Raw genomic sequence first — 12,527 nt, 5'->3', positions numbered from 1 at the left:
GATAAGAGGAGATCTGGAATAAACTGGATCTGGGAAACATCAGGATATAGTAGATGTCGTCCATTCTTTATCCCTTCTTGTGTTCAAACCTATTGCCATGTAATTTTCTAGTGCTTTCCTTCTTGAACTCTGGAACTGATCAGGTACCTTGCTTCAGCCAATGGGACATCAGCAGATATTGCAGATATTCAAGCAAAAACTTGAATGAGCCTGTGCTTTAGGGCTGCCATTGCCATGAAAACATGCCCTTGGTAGCCTGCTGGACTAGGAGGCAGAGTGCTCTAATTGCTCCAGTTGAAGCCAGCCTCTGTAGAAGTCAGAGCAGATCAACTGATCCCCAGAAATTAAGGTGACTCAGGAGAGATATCTAGCTGACACCTAACAATTCTAGATAGACAAGGAGCAAACACTTAACTGTTATATGCCACCGACATTTTATGGTTGATTTTTAATGCATGTGCGTATGCATGTGCATATACTTTTTAAGTAAGAAAGAAAGGGAAATAAGAATAGATTTTAGAATTTCTCCTAGATTGGATGACAGCAGCCCAACTTTAAAAAAGCCAGACACATTATACGAGTGTATTTTAAAAGACTTTGGAGATCATGTAAGCAATAAGGAAGAAAAGAATTGGGATTCCAGAGAGAATGGAGCCCTTCTGAGGAAAGGCAGTCACTGCTGGTGATTTTCTCCTCTGGAGGCATTTATTGATTTTAGGACCAGTTCTATATTTAGTCTTGGCCCCCCACAAAAGGGACAATACTGGCAAACAGAAGTCAGGAAGCTTTAGGGTTCACACAGAGCTGGTGTGGCAGATTGGAAACGCAAGGATCCCCAAATGTATGGTTAAGTTCTCCCAAAAGGATATTTTTCTGATACTGGGGTTGTGCACAGGAGGGTGGGGAAGTAGGCAAGGACTTGGAAAAGGCAGAGGGAAATATTCTATAATCTCAAAGGAGACTAAATCTAGATAGAGAGTGGGGTCTCCTCAAATACAGTCTGCCTTTTCCTCAAGGCATTTGTCAGATTTTGAAACTGTAAGGGGGAAGAAGACTGAAGAACTAAAGTTAAAGTCTTCAAAGAGCTTAAGAAATTTCTAACAGAAAAATATATTGAGAAAACTGGACATGCCAGAAGATAGGGCTAAGAAACCAGAAGCCAGGATAATAGATGTGCAGAGACAAAAAGGAAAAGGGAAAGAAAGGAATGGAGTAAAAGAGACATGTGGAATACAAACAAAACGGTCTAATAGTACATATAATTGGAGGCCCAGACAGGGAAGAGACAATGAATGGGCAGAAGCAATATTGGAGGAGATAATGTCAGAGAAATGTTCTAAACTTGTGGAAGATATCTCACAGATTCAAGATGCTCAATGAATCATAAAGAAAGTAAATACAAAGGAAAATGCACCAGGCACATCATAGTCAATCTGCTGAAAACCAAAGAGAAAAAGAAAAATCTTAAAAGGTTCAGAAAAAAAACAACAACCCAGTACATTATCTTCAAAGGAACAACAGTAAGATTAATGACAGCCTTTTCAGCACACACAATGGAAGACAGAAGACAATGGAATATCTTTAAAGTGCTGAAAGGAACAGTCAGCCTATAACACAGTAAACAATGGAATAATTTAAAACACTTGATTTAAAACAAAATAAAGGAAAGGATAAAAAATACATGATACCAATAGAAAAATATTAATCCTAAAACTATCTAAAATATATTGGTTATTGACTTTAAATTGGCTAAGAAACCCAATTAATAAGATAAACATTGTCAAACTGGATTTAAAAACCACAACTAGATGCTGTCTATAGGAGCATATTAAATAAGTAAAGGGAAAAGTGGGAAGGAATAAAATGTAAAAATATATACCACAGAAGTACTAATAAAATGGAAGTTCCCAAAACTTAATTAAATCAGACAAAGTCAATTTTTTTTCCAATAAGGAATGAGTTTTATTGGCTTGTTATCGCTTAATCTTCTGCTTTTCTTTCCCCTGAAGTTTTTCATTGGCCTAAACCTAGTGACCTTGAACATATGTGCTTTAATATGGGGCCCATGGCTCCCTGTAGACCCCAAGAGAGTCTTAAAATTTTTTATGAGGATTTATTTTAATTGGGGGTTTTCCCTTTGATCATAGTCTTAAAATTGAATTTTATCATTTTTTTGCATCATTCTGACTCCATATAATCAAATCATGCCATGGAATCCCAATGTCCTTGCTTGTTCCAGTGGTACAGATATAGACAGATTAAGTTAATTTTAAAGTAAGAAATTATTTTTGGTCATTAAAGCTATTTGATAATAATAAAGCGGGCAATTTATTTTTATTTTTATATTTATTTATTTATTGAAAATATTTTATTTATTTATTTGACATAGAGAGAGACACAGCGAGAGAGGGAACATAAACAAGGGGAGTGGGAGAAGAAGAAGCGGGCTTCCTGCTGAGCAGGGAACCCCATGTGGGGCTCAATCCCATAGCCCTGGGATCATGACTTGAGTTGGAGGCAGACACTCAATCATGAAGTCACCCAGGCGCCCCCACTTTTTTATTTTTTAATTAACTACTTTATTTGTCAGAGAGAGAAAGAGAGCACAAGCAGGAGGAGCTGCAGGCAGAGGGACAAGCAAGCTCCCTGCTGAGCAAGGAGCATGATAGGGGGCTCCATCCCAGGACCCTGAGATCATGACATGAGCTGAAGGCAGATGCTTAACGGACTGAGCCACCCAGGCACCCCTAAAATGGACAATTTAATAGGAAGATACATCAATGCTAAATTTGTGTGTACTTAATATCATACTTTCAAAATGTATGAAGTCAAAACTGACAGAACTAAGATTAAAAAATATGCAAACACAATCATAGTTGGAGATTCTAATATATTTTTCTCAGTAATTTATAGAACAAGTAAGGAAAAATTAGTAAAGATTTAGAATAACAGAACAAATGATCAACTAACTTGAACTAATTGGCATATGTAGATCTCTACACTCAACAACAGCAGGGTACATATTCTTTTTCAGTGCTCATGGGTCAGTTACCAAATAGACTATCTATGGGACCAGAACACTTATCTTGTTAATTCTGAAAGCCGGAAATCAGAGTAGTTCTAGAGTGGAATTAAATTATAAATTAATAATTATAATACTTCTAAAAGTTTTTAAGTTAAGGGATTCTAAGTAAACCAAAATTCAAAGAAGAAATCACAATATAAGTCAGAAAACATTTTGGTTATATAATAATAAAAATGTTTGTGAAATGCAACTAAATTGATGTTCTGAGGGTAATTTTCAGTTCTAAATGTATATATCAGAAAAGGAAAAAAGTTGAAAATCAATGATCTGAAGCACCAGCTCTAGAAGCTGAAACAATAACAATGAGCTAAACCTAAAGAAGACAGAACAAAGGAAGTAATAAAGGTGTGTGTTATTGAAATTCAACATAGATACACACATGAAAGTTGACAAAAGATAGTTATTTGAAAAGATTAATAAAACCAACAAACCTCTATCAAGGCTGGTGAAGATAAAAAGACAAAAACAACAAATTAGCATTAACAGGATTCACATCAAATTCTACAAAAAAAGTGGAATTCCCATCAAATTCTAAAAATATTATAAAGATGACAAAAGAATATCATGAACACCTTATGCCAGTAAATTTGACAACTTAGATAAAAGACACATTCCTTGAGATACAGCAAAATTTACACAAGCAGAAAAACAAATCTGAATAATCCTATATATATTAAAGAAATTAGTTCTGTAATTAAAAACTATCCAACAAAGAAAACTCCAGGTCCAGATAGATAGATTCACAGAAGAATTTCTTTAAACACATATGGAAGATATAATCTTATGTGAATTGTTCTAAAGAATAGAAATAGGGAGCGCTTCTAAATTCATTTTATGAATTCGGTACAACATTGATAACAATATCTGACAAAAAATATAAGAAAAAGAAATTATAAGTTAAATCTGTTATTGTCATAGATTCAAAAGTTCTAATAAGACTACATATTTATATATAATGTGTATACCATGTAATTTATATGATATGTATTATATGCATGTGTGTATATGTATCTATATCCTGAACAAGTGGGGTAGCATAGAATTTCAATGTTGCTTTAACATTTTAAAGTCAGTTAGTGGAACGCACTATAATAATAGAATAAAAGAAAGCCCATATGATCATCTCAATAGACGCAGAAGAAAATTGGTAAAATTCAACACACTTTCGTGCCAAAAACTCCACAAACTGGGAGTAGAAGGAACAATATTTAATTGGGTGAAGGAATTTACCAAAGACCTAACACCAGAGTTAATTATGAATTAGTGACCATTTTTCTTTTAAGATTAGAAACAGAGCAAAGATTATTTTTATCAGTTCTATTTAACATTTTACTGAAGATACTAGCTAGGTCAAGAGGGGAAGCAAAAACAAAACAAACAAAACAAAACAGAAAAACAAAGAAACCCAAAAAATTCCAAAACCCCAGAACAAACAAACCAAAAAAATCCCATGACTTCATACTCAGAAAATCTAAAAAAAAAATCTGTATATAATCACTATTAGTAAGTGAATTTCACAAGTTTACTGGATACAGGGACAACATAAAAAACTTCTATTTACTGCCAAAAATTGGCTGAAATAGAACCGAAGTAGAAAAGGAAATACAATTGGAAGCTCTAAGATATCAAATATCTAGAGATAAATCTAATGAGTACTATACAAATTCTCTACACTGAAATCTATAAAACATGTTGATAAAATTAGAACTTACATAAATGAAAGAATATAGCATGTTTAAGGATGGAAATCTCACTTTAAATAAATGCCATTTCTCTCCACTTGAGCTATAGATTTAATAAAATACCAATCAAAATTCCAGAACCGTTTTGTGGTAACTGACAATTTAATTTTAAATATTTATGGGAATGCAAAGACCTAGAAAAGCCAAGATAATCATTAAGAAGAATGAAAAAGCAGGACTCACGCTACCAGATAGCAAAACCAACAGTAAGGTTAAAAGTAAGGAAGAGTGCTGTTGATGCTAAAGAAGAGCAAGAAGGAGGAGAAAGAAGGAGGAGGAGAGGGGAAGAAGTAGGTAGATCAGTAGAACAGAAAAGAAAGTCTAGAAATAGCTCTGCACCTGTGCTGCCATCTTTTTTATGACAAAGGCATGATTATCATTCAATGGGATAGTATAAATGAATCTAGATGTATAACACATCACACAACACACAAAATTGATTTGACATGGATCATAGATCCAAGTATAAAAACTTCTAAAATGATAACGTTTCTAGAAAAAAACCTGAGTATGTCTTCATGATTTTGGGGTACAGATATTTCCTTAAACATGAAAGAAAAGCATAATATAAGGGAAAAATGATAAATTGACCAGAGGATCTGGAATATTGGTAATCCTGCCTGAATTGGGTTGTTTTGGTTTTCCATTCACCTTAATCATAGGCCAGTAATAAGATACATCCTAGTAGATATCCTACATTCCAGACATACTCATTTCATAGCAGTCCAAGTTCCTCTTGGTAATCAGGATCAAGTACTCCAGCTAGTATAATTCAAAGGCATGAGGGACCCAAAATGCTGAGGTGGCAGTATTAACTACCACTTGATCAGAATCATTGTAGTGTCCCCTGGTGGAAGCATTCTACCCTTTAGAACTAAGGTCTCTAAGATCAGTAGAGCACAAGGTCATGGGGATAGAAAGCAAATTTTTGGTACTGGATAATCAGGGGTAATAGTGAGTAGTGCCACAGCCATTTCCATTCCTTGATTCCTGGACCTGTGAATCCTGGTTATGGTAGAAATAGCACAATACATTGGACCCTGATATAGAACATGTACCACTTCCTGTAGAATACTGCTTCAGCCCTGCAAGGTATTTCCATCTAGCTGGCACTATAAATGAATCTTCAAAAGGCCATTCCACTGTTCTACCAAACCAGCTTCTATAAGGTGGTAGGGAACATGGTAAGATGAATGAATGTCTTGAGAATAGGCTCATTGCTGCACTTAATTTGCTGTAAGGTCCCTTGATCAGAGGCAATGTTGTGTAGAATACTATGATAGTAGATAAGGCATTCTGTAAGTCCACTGATGGTAGTTTTGGCAGAGGCATTGTGTTTAGAGGAGGCTAATTCATATGCATAGTAAATATCTGTTCCAGTAAGGACAAAACATTGTCTCTTACATAATGGAAGTAGGCCAATATAATCAATCTGCTGTCTGGTAGCTGGCTGATTACCTCAAGGAATGGCACCACAGCTGGGACTCAGTATTGGTCTCTGCTTCTGTCAAATAGTCAGTTGTGGCTTATAGGTCAGCCTTGGTGAGTGGAAGTCCATGTTGCTGAACCCATGCCTAGCCTCTGTTCATTGCCACTTTGTTGCTGGGCTCATTAGGTGATAACAGGGGTACCTGGGGAATGAGACTGACTAGTATCTACAGAATGGGTCATCTTATCCACTTATTAATAAAATGCTCCTCTGCTGAGGTCACCTTTGGTGAACATTCATATGGGACATGAATATCTTCACTTTTTTCTCCCCACCCAGAGAGATCTAACCACATACCTCTTTCCCACACTTCCTTGTTACCAGTTTTCCAATCATATTTCTTCGAAGTCCCTGACTCTCTAGCCAAACCATTGGCTATGACCCATTAATTAGCATACAGTCATGAGTGTGGTTACTTCTTCCAAGGAAAATGAACAACCAAGTGCACTGCTTGAAGTTCTGTCCTTCAGAACTTCAAAGGAAGATTTCTCTTCACTAACTTTCCTTTAGGATGTCCCAGAAAATAGTGTTGTAACAGTATACTTCCCGGTTTTGAGTATATATTATGCAGATTCATCTGTAAATCAGGCCTCAGTCTTCTCTCTGTCAACTGATCATATGGAACTCTGCACGAGGTCATAGGCATGTACTGGGAGCAAGAAGGTAGTGTAGATGGAATAGGGAATGAGGATATTTGGGCCACTTCCTCATAAAACTTTTTTGCAACTTTAGGGCCAGTTTGAGCCTGATTTCAACCCTACCACTTCCATTCGATGGTACTGTACTGCTGCATGCACACAACTTTATGGTGCAATGGGTCAGATAGCATCCAGTTCATAAAGGGCTGCTTAGGTTGCATGGTAACTTCATGGCCCATGGTTAAGCATTCATTCTCAAGGGGCCTTGTAGTAAATAAAAAGCTGTATATAAAAAGGGGAATAGTTATCTACAGAGGATGGCACAGCTTTGCTCCAAAACTTAATGGTTCCCACTGTGATTTACATATGGAGGCCTGCTATAGGTTTCATAAAACATCTCTATCTGCTACTGACACTTTAAGCACTATCAAATCTACTGGATCATATGGCCCAAGTGGCAGAACTACTTCTGGTGGTTTTACTAGCAGATATTGAGAAAAAAGCATTTGCTGGATACATTTCTATGTATCACATACCATGTACAAGGGACCGTTATAATTTGCTCAAGCAATGAAACCACATCTGGAAAAGCACCTGCAGTTCGAGTCACCACCTGGTTAAGTTTATGATAATCCATTGTCATTCCCCAAGATCTTTCTGTCTTCTGTACAGACAAAACAGGCAAATTGCATGGGGATGTGGTGGGAATCATCATCCCTGCATCTTTCAAGTTCTTAATGGTGGCACTAATCTCTATAAATCCTTCAGGAAAGTGGTATTGCTTTTGGTTTACTCTTTTCCCAGGTAGAGGGTGTTCTACTGGCTTCAACTTAGCCACTTCTACCATAATAGTCTTCACTCTACAGGTTAGGGAAGTAGTGTGGAGAGATTCTCCGTTGCTGGATATGTCTGTTATGCATTCTGGAAGTACAAAATCATAGAATGGGTTGAGGGACGAACTGGGTTCTCTGTGAGAGAGACTTGAGCTAAAACTTCATTGATCATCTGACCTCACTAAGCTTCTGCTCTGAATTATGGTCTCCTAGAATTAGTATATGTTCAGAGCCAGTGTCCAGTAATCCTTGAAAAGTTTGTTTCCTTCTTCTCAACATACAGTCACCCCAGTAATAGGCTCTAAGTCCCTTTGAGAAGGGTGGAAGAAAGATTAACACTATGTATTTTTGGTAATGTATCAGCGTTCTTACTCAAGGAGATCTAGATTGTCCTTTATTCAAAAGGTTCTGGGTCTATACATTGGCTCAAGTCAGAATTGGTCAAAGGGCCATGACTGTTTTAATGATCAAGTTAGATTTCTATTCACTTGACCTAGAATTCTTCCTCTCATATAGATCAGGCAAGAATTTAGTAGACCACCCATCTATTTTACCTCTAACCAGCCAACACTATAGATATTTGGAGTCACCCTCTACTTATTACTGCGTGGACTCCACTGTCTATTATAGTAACCATGCCCACCTTACTTTTGATGATTAAGGCTGCTGCATGGCCCCTGCTACCTGGGTTCTAAATATCCCTATTGCTTTTAGAGTCCCTACATTAAATGGCAGCAGTTCCCACTTTAATTTCTGACCTACAGAGAAGAGTGAACCCAGAGCTCTTTAAGGGGTTTGGGGTTCCCTTCACAAATTTATTTCTTTCAGTCATACCAGAAGTTGTGTCCTCTGGACCCTCCAGGAGTGGGTGTGCATGACGTACATGATAAATACACTCTATATCATTCAAATCTTGCTAAACCTTTGGATACCTTCCTCTATAATATACCAAGGCAATTCTGACATTTTAAATTCATTTAGTGTAGGTCATCTTTTGATCCATATTTCAGCTGAAGAACCAAGCAAACCATTAGAGCCCTTTCTAACTCCCTGAACTCCCATATTATATGTAGAATCTCTGCATAGTGGGCCCATATCAACAAATGTGTCCAGATCAAGCTTTATATTCCTTCCACCATTATCTTCTATCTTTCATATTCACCCACAAACATGTTCTCCAAAATTATGCCTGCATAAATTGGAAAAATCATGTTGTTCTTTTGGAGTGTAGTGCCACACCTCATCAGTCACACTTTGTAACTCACCTGTTGGGGACTGCTGAGACTTGAGTGTAGTTATAAATCTAAGAGCCAAGTGGGGTAATGAGGATGTGTCTTGGAGGAAAATCAACAGTGTCTTTAAAGGTAAGTACTTCAGGCAAAGCAGGATCAATCTCTTCAGATGGGATGGAAGGACTGCTTCTACTGGCAAAGAAGAGTAAGAATTATTTAGGATTTAAATATCTCTAGCCTTATTAGAATCTTTCCATATGTCTTCATACTAATTTTCAGGATTCCACTACTTCTCAATTAAGACCTTGATTTTAACAGCAGAAGACATAACCTTATATGCAGAAAATTCTAAGGAAACAAAAAACTATTATAAGAAATGGGTTCAGCAACATTGCAGGATACAGATTAATATTAAAAATCGAATATATTTCTGTACACTAGAAATGACAAATCCAAAAATAAAGTTAAGAAAATAATTCCATTTACAGTATCATCAAAAAGAATAAACTACATAGGAACAAACTTAACAAATGAGGTGCAAGACTTGCACATTGAAAACTATAAAGCTTTGTTGAAAGATATTAAAGAAGATGCAAATAAATAGATAATCACCTCATGTTTATGGAATGGTAGATTTAGTGTTAGGAAGATAACAATACTCTCAAAATGGACCAACAGATTCAGTGCAATCCCTATTAAAATATCAACAGGTATTTAAAGTTATTTTTAGAGAAACTGACAAGCTGACTCAAAAACTCCAGTGGAAATTCCAGAAACTAACAATAGCCAAAACAGTCTTAAATAAGAATGAAGTTGGAGACTCACATTTCTCAATGTCAAAACATACTACAATCAAGTAATCAAATAATCAAAACAGTGTGGTAGGTACATATATGAATGGAAAAGAATTTACAGTCCATGGGGCACCTGGATGACTCGGTTGGCTAAGCCTCCAACTCTTGGTTTTGGCCTCTGGGTCATGATCTTAGGGTCGTGAGAAGGAGCCCCACTTTAGTCTCCATACTCAACATGGAGTCTGCCCGAGATTCTCTGCCTCTTCCTTTCCCTCTGCCCTGCCCCTCACTCATGTTCTCTCTCTTTCTCTCTCTCTAAAATAAATAAATAAGATCCTTAAAAAAAAAAGTTTGCAGTCCAGAATTTTAATATTTATGGTTAATCAATTTGTGACAAGGGAACTAAGGCAATTTAATAGAGAAAGAAATTCTCTTTCTCTGGGGCTGGGACAACTAAATGCACATGCAAAAAGAATGAAGTTGGATCCCCTACCTCACACCATATCCAAAATTAATGAAAAATGGATGATAGACACAAATGTAAAAGCAACAATTATTAAATTATTAGAAAAAAAAACATAGGAATGCATCTTCATGACTGTGTAATAGATATATCTTAGATATGACCCCAAAAGCACAAGCATCAAAAGTAAAAATAGATAAATTGCACCTTATTAAAAGTTCAGTTTATCATTTTGTGTGATAAAAGATAACTTCATTTCTTTCCTTCAAATGATATAATCTAGAAAGTGAAAAGACAACCTATAGAATAGGAGTAAATATTTGCTAATCATATATCTGAGAAGACACTTGTACACAAAATATACAAATAGCTGTTACTTAAAATTCAACAATAAAAAGACAAATAATCCAATTATAAAATCAAAAGTATCTAAATAGATACTTCCCCAAAGAAGATATACAAATGATCTAGCATGTGAAAATATGCTCCACATCACTTATCATGAGGGAGATACAAATCAAAACCACAATGAGATGCCACTTCACACTTAGTAGAACGGCTAAAATTAGAATGACAGATAACACTGTTGGCAAGGTTGTGGGGAAATTGGAACTCTTACACACTTATGGTGGAGATGTAGAATGGTGCTGCCATTTAGCATCTTGACAGTTCCTCAAAAATAGAGTTACCATGTAACTCAGATGTTTAACACCATTAACTGATTAATTATTTACAAATTAAACTATCCTTGGTTACCAGTTTATCTCCACTAATCTGGCTAAATAATAAAAATGCCATGCCAAGTAAATGTAATTAAAAAAAAAAGAGAGAAAAGGATAGAATCAGGGAAGGATACACAGGGGATATAAAAAATAACAATAATGTTCTTTTTCTTTAATGGGTATCCTTGTATTGTTATTCTTTAAACTGTACATAAATTGTACTTTAATTATTATTTCATATGGATTAAATATTCAATAAAAATGAAATACCAAGTGTTGGCTAGAAGTTGAAGCTACTGTTCCTTTCATACATTGCTCATGGACTGTAGCAGGTACAAGCACTTTGGAATACACTTTGGTAGGTAGTAATACTAAATATATGTAAAGCCTACGACCTTGGTATGTATATACTCAAGCTTTAGTGCTTATGTCAACCAAAAAAAATAGCTGTAAGAGTGTTTATAGCAGCATTAGTTTAAAAAAGCATCAAAGTAGAATAACATAAATGTCCATTAATAGAAAATTTGATTAATAATATGTGTTCTGCTAATACAAAGGAATACTAGGCAAAACTTACCTTTGGTAATAGAGGTGAAAATGTTGGTCACCTTGTGGGAGGGTCTTACTTGGGTTTGCTGGGGTACTGGAAGTGGTTCCTTGTGTATATATGTACTCACACCCACTTAATTTTTCTGAACTGTACATGTGTCTGTATATTGTCCTGTATGCTTTTTATAACATATTAATAAAAGGTGAGAATAGATTTATGCATATCTTTCATTTTGGAAACAAACAGAAGAGGTATATCTTAAAAACTTATGAAAATCTTACTTCTGAAGTAAGAACAAGGTTGAACAGAGAAGAGATAGAACTCCCCTGAGTATTCCTTCTCATTTAGTTTTAACTTTTGAACCACATTAATAATTTTTATATTCAAAAAATTTTATCAATACAGATCAAAATATAATTCTTAGGGTATAATGGCAGAAACAGAGGTGTTGACAAGTAATTTCATCTTCTGTTTTTCAATTTCAGTCCCCCTGGGAGTTAGGTTGGGGTCATATGACTAATACTGGCCAACAACCTATAAGAAGACGACTTTGGGCTTCAGCAGAAGGGCTGATTTTGTTTCACCATATGTTTTCTCTCCTTGCTTTGGGAATCATGGAGGTGATATCCTGAGACCCTGGGGCCACAGGATGGAATTCTTTCCAGATCTCTAACTCACCACATGGAGCATGACTACCCTGAAGAACCTCTCACTTTGTACTGGAGTATCTGAGAGTGAGAAGTAAACCTTTTTTGTTGTTATTGTTTTGTTTTAATTTTTAATTCTAGTTAGTTAACCTAGTAGTGTTACATTAGTTTCAGGTCTACAATATAGTGATTCAACACTTCCACACATCACCCTGTGTAAGAAGTAAACCTTTTTGGGGACTAGTTTGTTGCCTCAACAAAATCTAGAGTATTCCGATCAATAAAGATGTAAAATTGAGGTGATTTGTTGAGAGGGAAGAGAAATAGTGGCT

The sequence above is a fragment of the Mustela erminea genome, chromosome 9 (genome assembly GCF_009829155.1).
Source record: "Mustela erminea isolate mMusErm1 chromosome 9, mMusErm1.Pri, whole genome shotgun sequence".
Classification (NCBI taxonomy): domain Eukaryota; kingdom Metazoa; phylum Chordata; class Mammalia; order Carnivora; family Mustelidae; genus Mustela; species Mustela erminea.
The sequence above is the reverse complement of the archived record's forward strand: the minus strand, read 5'-3'. Positions refer to the sequence as shown.